Consider the following 7,471-nt stretch of genomic DNA (forward strand, 5'->3'; position numbering starts at 1 on the left):
CCGAGACCAGCGGGTGGGGTGTGAAAGAGTGGTATTAGAGCCATGGTTTTACGAAGTCAATAATACTTGATACAAGTGTTAGATGAGCAATCTGAGTCATAGATCCAGAAGTGACTCAAAAGAACTAGAGTGAATAATAGAAAATCTTTTGTCAGAAACAAACTAAGAAAGTAAATGAATTCTCTTTTGCATAACTTACTATAAGTCAAATTAAATACATATTCTCACATGTTAATTATCAAGAAAGTGCATAAGAGACAATAATATAAATGCAACAAACATAACTGTACTTCATTAATAAGATAAAGCTTTACATAATTTGGAGCATACTTTACGCTTTACAAAATGATAGGGAATGAACATGTGCTGAATAAAAACTACAATAAACATATCTAAACCCTAAGTTAAAATGGATCAAAGTCTAAGTCTATCTACTGTTGTGGTGGAGGTGGTGGTGCTAGTCTCATCTGGCGGAGTATATCAAGGCACTCTGCTATCTAGCCCCTCATCTCTACCTCCCCCTGCTCGAACTGGTCCATTCGAGTGAACAGACCTCTAGCCCAAGGTGGTGCGACCTCCGAAGTATCCTGAGCCCCGGATGTGCCTCCTGTCTCGAACTAAGAAGGTGGTGGCGAGTCTGCATGATCCTCATCATCAGCCTCTACATCCATGTCCTCTGGCTCGGCTGGCATCTCTGGTGAGTTTGGTCCGCCCAATAAGTGCATCTGAGCGACCAATCTGTGACCTATCGTGCAGCCATGCCCAACCGGAATAGCCTCCTCTCCCTCTAGGTCGACCCTGAAGTGCTCGAAGATCCGTGTCAGAAGTCGCCCGTATCCAAGGTTCACTCCCCTCGAATAAGCCACTCGATAGATCATGGCATTCTGGATTATGTAGGCCAAGTCTATCTGGTAGCGGGTGTACACAAAGAAGGTCATCATAGCCTGCATGAGTGAAATCTCACTCTGATGACCTGCCTTAGGCAGCAGGTTCCGTGCTATGATCCGTGAGATGATTCTCCATGAAGGAAGCAGCTCGGTCACTGACTCTACCCTGCTGCACTCCCGCGGGCAAATGCTCTAGTAGACGAGAGCTCTCTCCTCCCAGTGGATGACATCGTCTGACTCAGCCCCCGGCTCGAACCATCTCCTGTCGCTGTGGATGTATGGCACGTCTAGGATGTGAGCCAGCTCCTCTATGGTGAAGTGTATGTCTGTAGTCTTCACCCGGCTCTCTATCACTAGCCTAGTGTCATGCTCTCCCACCCTCTCCCTGTGGAAGGTCAGGTTGCTGTAGAATAACCTGACTAGCTTTGGATAGGCATCCTCGTTTAAGAACAAGGTACCTCTCCAGCCCACTGCCGCAAATCTACTCTCGATCTGGAACTGCTCGACCTCTGAAGTCACTACCGGTCGACCATACTCGATCTAGCATTGACTGAAGTGGCCGAAGTACAGCTCCTGTGCCTCCGGTGACCTGAAGTAGTCTGGATGGACTGAGTCATGAGCGTCACCTCTACTTGGACCACGACCTCGGCCGCAAATCGGTACTCTCCTACCTCCGCGGGCAGCCATCTAGCGAGAAAATCTATTTTTAGGCGAAAAAAGATGCAAAATGAGAGCCATGAGATGTCCAGTAATTACCTGTTAGCGTAAAAATGCATAGTGAACAGTAGATCTATGCCTAGACATGTTTTGGTAAGTAAAAGAAACATTTTGCACCAAGGAAAACCTAGAAATAGTTGCACATTGTAGTTTCTTACTGGAAATGAAGGGTTTTGTGAGAAGATTACCTGTGTAGTGTGTAGACGTCGCGTGGGAAGTAGATCCGAAGCCAATGGAGTCTCCAAAATGCTTTCCTAACCCTTAGCTCGAAATCCCCGAGCCCTAGTACCTGTTTTGAGAGGTGTAGAAGTGCAAATGAAGCCCAAAACCATATTTGAAGCGTTGCTGTCACGCATATTTTGGGGCGGTCAATACTGGCGGTCGATTGATTTAAGCGACCGGCTCAAGCGACCGGCCCAGTTACTGTTGCACAAATTTTTGGATTCTGGCTCTGTTTTGATTATTTTTGGACTTTGTGCTTGTTGTTGCTTCTGTTTTTGAATGTTGACCATGTTGTGGAGTTACTTTGACTTGAGGAATCTTTTTCCGGACTTGATCATATAGTGTTGCTAATTTTTGGAATTCTTTTCGCAGAATGGTTCAATTAAGGGATCGTGCTGTTAATGGTCAAGGTGGTGAAGAAGGTGGAGAAGATCAAAACCATGTTGAGATACCTATCGTAAACACTGGAACTGAGCCTCCTCGAGTTGAAATTCCTTTTACTGGCAAAAATCCTCCGTGTGCACCGCAAGTAGTCTCTATTCAAGATGTGATGAATATTCTGGGAAACATGATGCATCAGTAGCAGAATCAGTTTACTACTATGATGCAAGGTTTCGCGACTACTCAGCAGAATGCCCAGACAACTCTTAACCCTAATGGAGCTAGTACTTCTACAGCTGGTCCTTTTGTGGACAGTTTTGCCCCTGGTCCGCATGCAAGGTTGATGGAGCATTTCTTGAAGCTTCAGATTCCTGCTTTTACTGGTATTTCGTCGGATACATTGTTCCCTAACAAGTGGATCCGAGAGATGGAAAAAGCTTTTCGCAACCTCCATTGCAGTGAAGCTCAGAAGATTTTATGTGCAGAACAGAGACTGCAACATAAAGCTGATGCGTGGTGGAATGCTACCAGACCTATTTTGGAAGCTTCGCACCCGGTTCTTACTTGGGAAATTTTCAAGGATGGATTTTCCAAGAATTTCTTTCATGAGTCTATGAGAGATGCTAAAGAAGCTGTGTTTATGGCACTCACGCAAGGACCTAGTACTGTTCTGTAGTACCAGAAGAAGTTTGAAGAATTGTTCTACTTTGCCCCGGTCGCTTTCAAAGGTGATCGTGAGAAGGCAAAGAAGTTCTTCAAAGGTTTGAGGCCGTCACTAAAGACTTACTTGGCGATTCATCCGCTTGTGGATTATGCTGAGATGGTACAGAATGCGAAGAAGGTAGAAGATAATGAGAGAGAGAATTATCTGCTCCAGCGTTCTGTTGCGAATAGGAATCATTTGGTGGACCGTAACCGGAGATTCTCTAGGCTTGCTCCTTATTGTACCCCTTCGTTTCAGCCTAGAGGAGCTAGTTCCAATTTTAGCTCTGCCTCGAGCTACGGTTCTAGTAGTGCACCGGTGCATCCTGTTGCAAGTAGTCAGTGGTCCGATCTATGCTAACCCTCGTCCGGTGGTTAATAACCAGAGAGCTGCATATCCTTCTTCAGCAGCTCCTGTGAGTGGTAGGGATTTGATCTGCTTTAACTATGGGAAGCCGAGTCATTATTCTCGTAACTGCACTCAGAAGCCGAATCCTCAGGTGTCAGCTTTGAAGCCTGCTTCGAATGTTCCCTCTGGGAAAGTGTTTAGTGTTGTTGGTTCAGAATCTGAGACAGTTCATGATGTTGTGACAGGTATTATTTCAGTATCATCTACCTCTGCTTTCGTATTATTTGATACTGGTGCATCTCATTCATTCATAGCATCTTCTTTGTGAGTCGTATTCCTGTTACACTTGAGAAGTTGGAGAGAGGACTAGTTATTAGTACTCCTATCAAATCTGTTGTTAGATTAGATGAAGTGGTTGAATCTTGTTCGGTTGTTATTGCTGGTAGAACCCTAGAAGCCCGTTTGATCAAGTTGGATATGTCTAATTTTGATGTGATACTTGGAATGGATTGGTTATCTAAATACGGCGTAGTTATCCTTTTCTCGGAAAGGAAGGTACTGTTTCATCCTAAGGATGATAGTCCGTTTGAGTATCAAGGTAGTCAAGAGAAGTTGAGCAAGAAGATAGTGGCTGCAACTGTGAAAGTCAGGCAGTGGACTAAAGATGTTGGACTTCTTTCCTCTTCTGTGGATGTCTCAGAAGGTGTGAAACAGTTGTCTGATATTGAAGTTGTTAGGGACTTTCTTGATGTTTTCCCTGATGATTTGTCTGGTTTGCCTCCAGAGAGGGAGTTAGAGTTTTCAATTGATCTAATTCCTGGAGCAGCTCCCGTGTCGAAAGCTCCGTATCGGATGGCTCCGACTGAGTTGAAGGAACTCCATACTCAGTTAAATGATTTGTCAAGCAAAGGGTTTATTCAACCCAGTGTTTCGCCTTGGGGAGCCCCGGTGTTGTTCGTGAAGAAGAAAGATGGTAGTATGCGAATGTGCATAGACTATCGGGAATTGAACAAGTTGACGATTAAAAATAAATATCCTCTTCCTAGGATCGACAACTTGTTTGATCAGTTGAAAGGTGCCTTTGTGTTCTCGAAGATCGATTTGAGATCTAGGTATCGTCAGTTAAGAGTGAAGTCCAGTGATGTCTGCAGGACTGCATTTAGGACTAGATATGGGCATTATGAATTTCGAGTTATGCCTTTTTGTCTTACTAATGCTCCGGCAGCATTCATGGATCTGATGAACCGAGTATTTCAAGATGTCTTAGATAAGTTTATCATTGTATTTATTGATGACATTCTGATTTATTCAAAGAGCAAAGAAGAACATGTTGTGCATTTGAGTTTTGCTCTGCAGCGTTTGAGAGAGAAGTTGTTTGCCAAGTTCAGTAAATGTGACTTTTGGTTACCTAAGGTTATATTCCTAGGTCACATTGTTTATGCTGATGGTATTAAGGTTGACCCTGCAAAGGTTCAAGCTCTTGCTGATTGGGACCAACCTAAGTCAGTCACTGAGATTTGAAGTTTTCTTGGTATGGCAAGATATTATAGGCACTTCATTTGAGAATTTCTCTAGACTCTCAGCACCTATGACGAAGCTTACTAGAAAAGGAATCAAGTTTGAGTGGAATGAAGCCTGTGAAAAGAGTTTCCAAGAACTCAAGAAAAGGTTGACTAACGCTCCTGTGTTGACAATACCAGATGACTCTGGAGGTTTGAAAGTATATACCGATGCCTCTAAAGTTGGTTTGGGTTGCGTTCTGATGCAGCATGGGAAGGTTGTAGTTTATGCTTCTAGGCAGTTGAAGAACTACGAGCATAACTATCCTACTCATGATTTGGAATTGGCAGCTGTGGTTTTTGCTCTGAAGATCTGGCATCACTATCTTTATGGTGAAAAGATATCGATTTTCACTGACCACAAGAGTCTCAAGTATTTCTTTACTCAAAAGGAGTTGAATATGAGACAGAAAAGACGGCTAGAACTGGTGAAGGACTATGATTGTGATATTCAGTATCATCCAGGAAAAGCTAATGTGGTTGCTGATGCTTTGAGTAGAAAGAGTAATCAAGGAAGTGTAGAGCTGACATCTCTCAGTAAGCCCTTGTTGTTCTCCATTGTCAGATTTGGACTTGAGATTTTGTCAGAAAGTTCCGGTGCTATTTTGGCAGCTGTTTCAGTTCGACCAAGTTTGAGAGACCGAATTGTTGCTCTGCAGTCAATTGATCCGGAATTGAAGAAGAAGATTGACTTGATCACTTTGAAGACTAAGGATGTGGAAGATTTCTCCCTAGCCTTTGATGGTGCTCTAGTTTTTAGAGAAAGAGTTTGTGTTCCTGCTATTGAAGACCTCAGAAATGAAATCTTGACTGATGCTCATCAGTCCATCTTTACTATTCACCCCAAAAGTGTGAAGATGTACCATGATATAAAGGGGTATTTTTGGTGGTCTGGCATGAAGAATGATGTAGAAGACTTCATTGCTAAGTGTGAAACTTGTCAACGTGTGAAAGCTGTCCGGCAGCCTTCTGGCCTTCTGGAACCTCTTCCAGTACCTAGTTGGAAGTGGGAAGACATTGCTATGGACTTTGTCATAGGTCTACCCCGAACTAGCAAAGGGAATGACTCAGTGTGGGTGGTAGTGGATCGATTAACCAAATTGGCACACTTCATTTTGATGAAGATCACCTATTTTATGGACAAGTTGGCCCGACTTTATGTTGATAATGTGATGAGACTGCATGGTGTTCCTGTTAGCATTATGTCAGATAGAGACCTGAGGTTTACTTTGCGTTTCTGGAATAGTCTGCAGAAAGCTCTGGGTACGCAGCTGAATTTGAGTACTGCTCATCATCCTCAGACCGATGGCCAATCAGATAGGACCATACAGATTTTGAAAGATATGCTTAGAGCGTGTGTCATAGATATGAGTGGTAACTGGGATGACCACCTAGCCTTGGTGGAGTTTGCTTACAATAACAATTATCAGTCTACTATTGGAATGGCCCCATTTAAAGCTCAGTATGGAAAAACTTGTAGAACTCCTCTATATTGGGATGAAGTTGGGGAAATGTGTGTTCTTGGCCCTGATCTAATCGAAACCACTGGTACCATGGTGGATATGATTAGAGAAAGGATCAAAACTGCTCAGTCTCGACAGAAGTCTTATGCGGATAAAAGAAGGTCTGACCTTGAGTTTCAAGTTCGTGAGCGTGCGTTTTTGAAAGTTTCGCTGATGAAGGGAGTCATGCGTTTTAATATCAAAGGAAAGCTCAGCCCTAGGTATATTGGTCCCTTTGACATTATTGAAAAAGTTGGACCAGTAGCTTATCGGTTGGCTCTGCCTCCGTCTCTTGCTGGTGTGCATGATGTTTTCCATGTGTCTATGCTAAGGCAATGCTTGGCAAGCGCAGAGCAGTTTCTCCAGCATGAACCAGAAGGTTTAAGTGCGGATTTGACGTATGATGAAGAACTGGCTGAGATTTTGGATCGGAAGGATAAGCAGTTGAGAAACCGGACTATACCTTTGGTGAAGATCAAATGGAAGAATCATTCATTTGAGGAAGCATCTTGGGAGAAAGAAGATGAGATGCGGTCCAAGTATCCTCACCTTTTTGGACCTTCAGGTACGTTGTAATTTCGGGGACGAAATTTCTTTTAAGAAGGGAGGGATGTAACAACCCCCGTATTTCTAACCCGAGATCCGTATTGCAGGTCCGAGAACCTGAAGGTCTAGTCGGGTAAGTTTGTGGAGTTTTCAGATTGAAGTCCATGATCTATACCCTGAACCCATGGATCTGGATTCCCTGTCTGAAGAGCCTGCCTTGCTTGGTAGTTGGTCTTCTGGAAGACAAGTGTTGTTCGGAGATGTCCGGAATGAAGGTAAGATCTCCCCCATCTCTTCTTTAGGGCTAGGTTGTACTTGGATATCAACCCCCTAGCAAAAGCACCCTTGTATGAAAAAATACATGGGGGCGGTTGCTAGTGGCAGTTGATCAAACCAAGCGACCGACTGGAGCAACCGCCCGGTCTGTTTTCGAAGTTTTTGCCCTATTTTGCCCCCTGACTTCTATAAAAGGTAACCCTCATCCAAGTTACTAATATTTTATTCGTGGTTGCTAATTTTGGAGGTTAGACGGCTGCGAGGAAGTTCCGAAAGTGGAACTGAAGTGCTAGCAGTGATCTGGAGATCAGTCCTTCCCTTTTTCTGGCT

The sequence above is a fragment of the Hakea prostrata genome, chromosome 3, assembly GCF_041222555.1.
Source record: "Hakea prostrata isolate BN-2017 chromosome 3, UWA_Hpros_2, whole genome shotgun sequence".
In the NCBI taxonomy this organism is placed as follows: Eukaryota; Viridiplantae; Streptophyta; class Magnoliopsida; order Proteales; family Proteaceae; genus Hakea; species Hakea prostrata.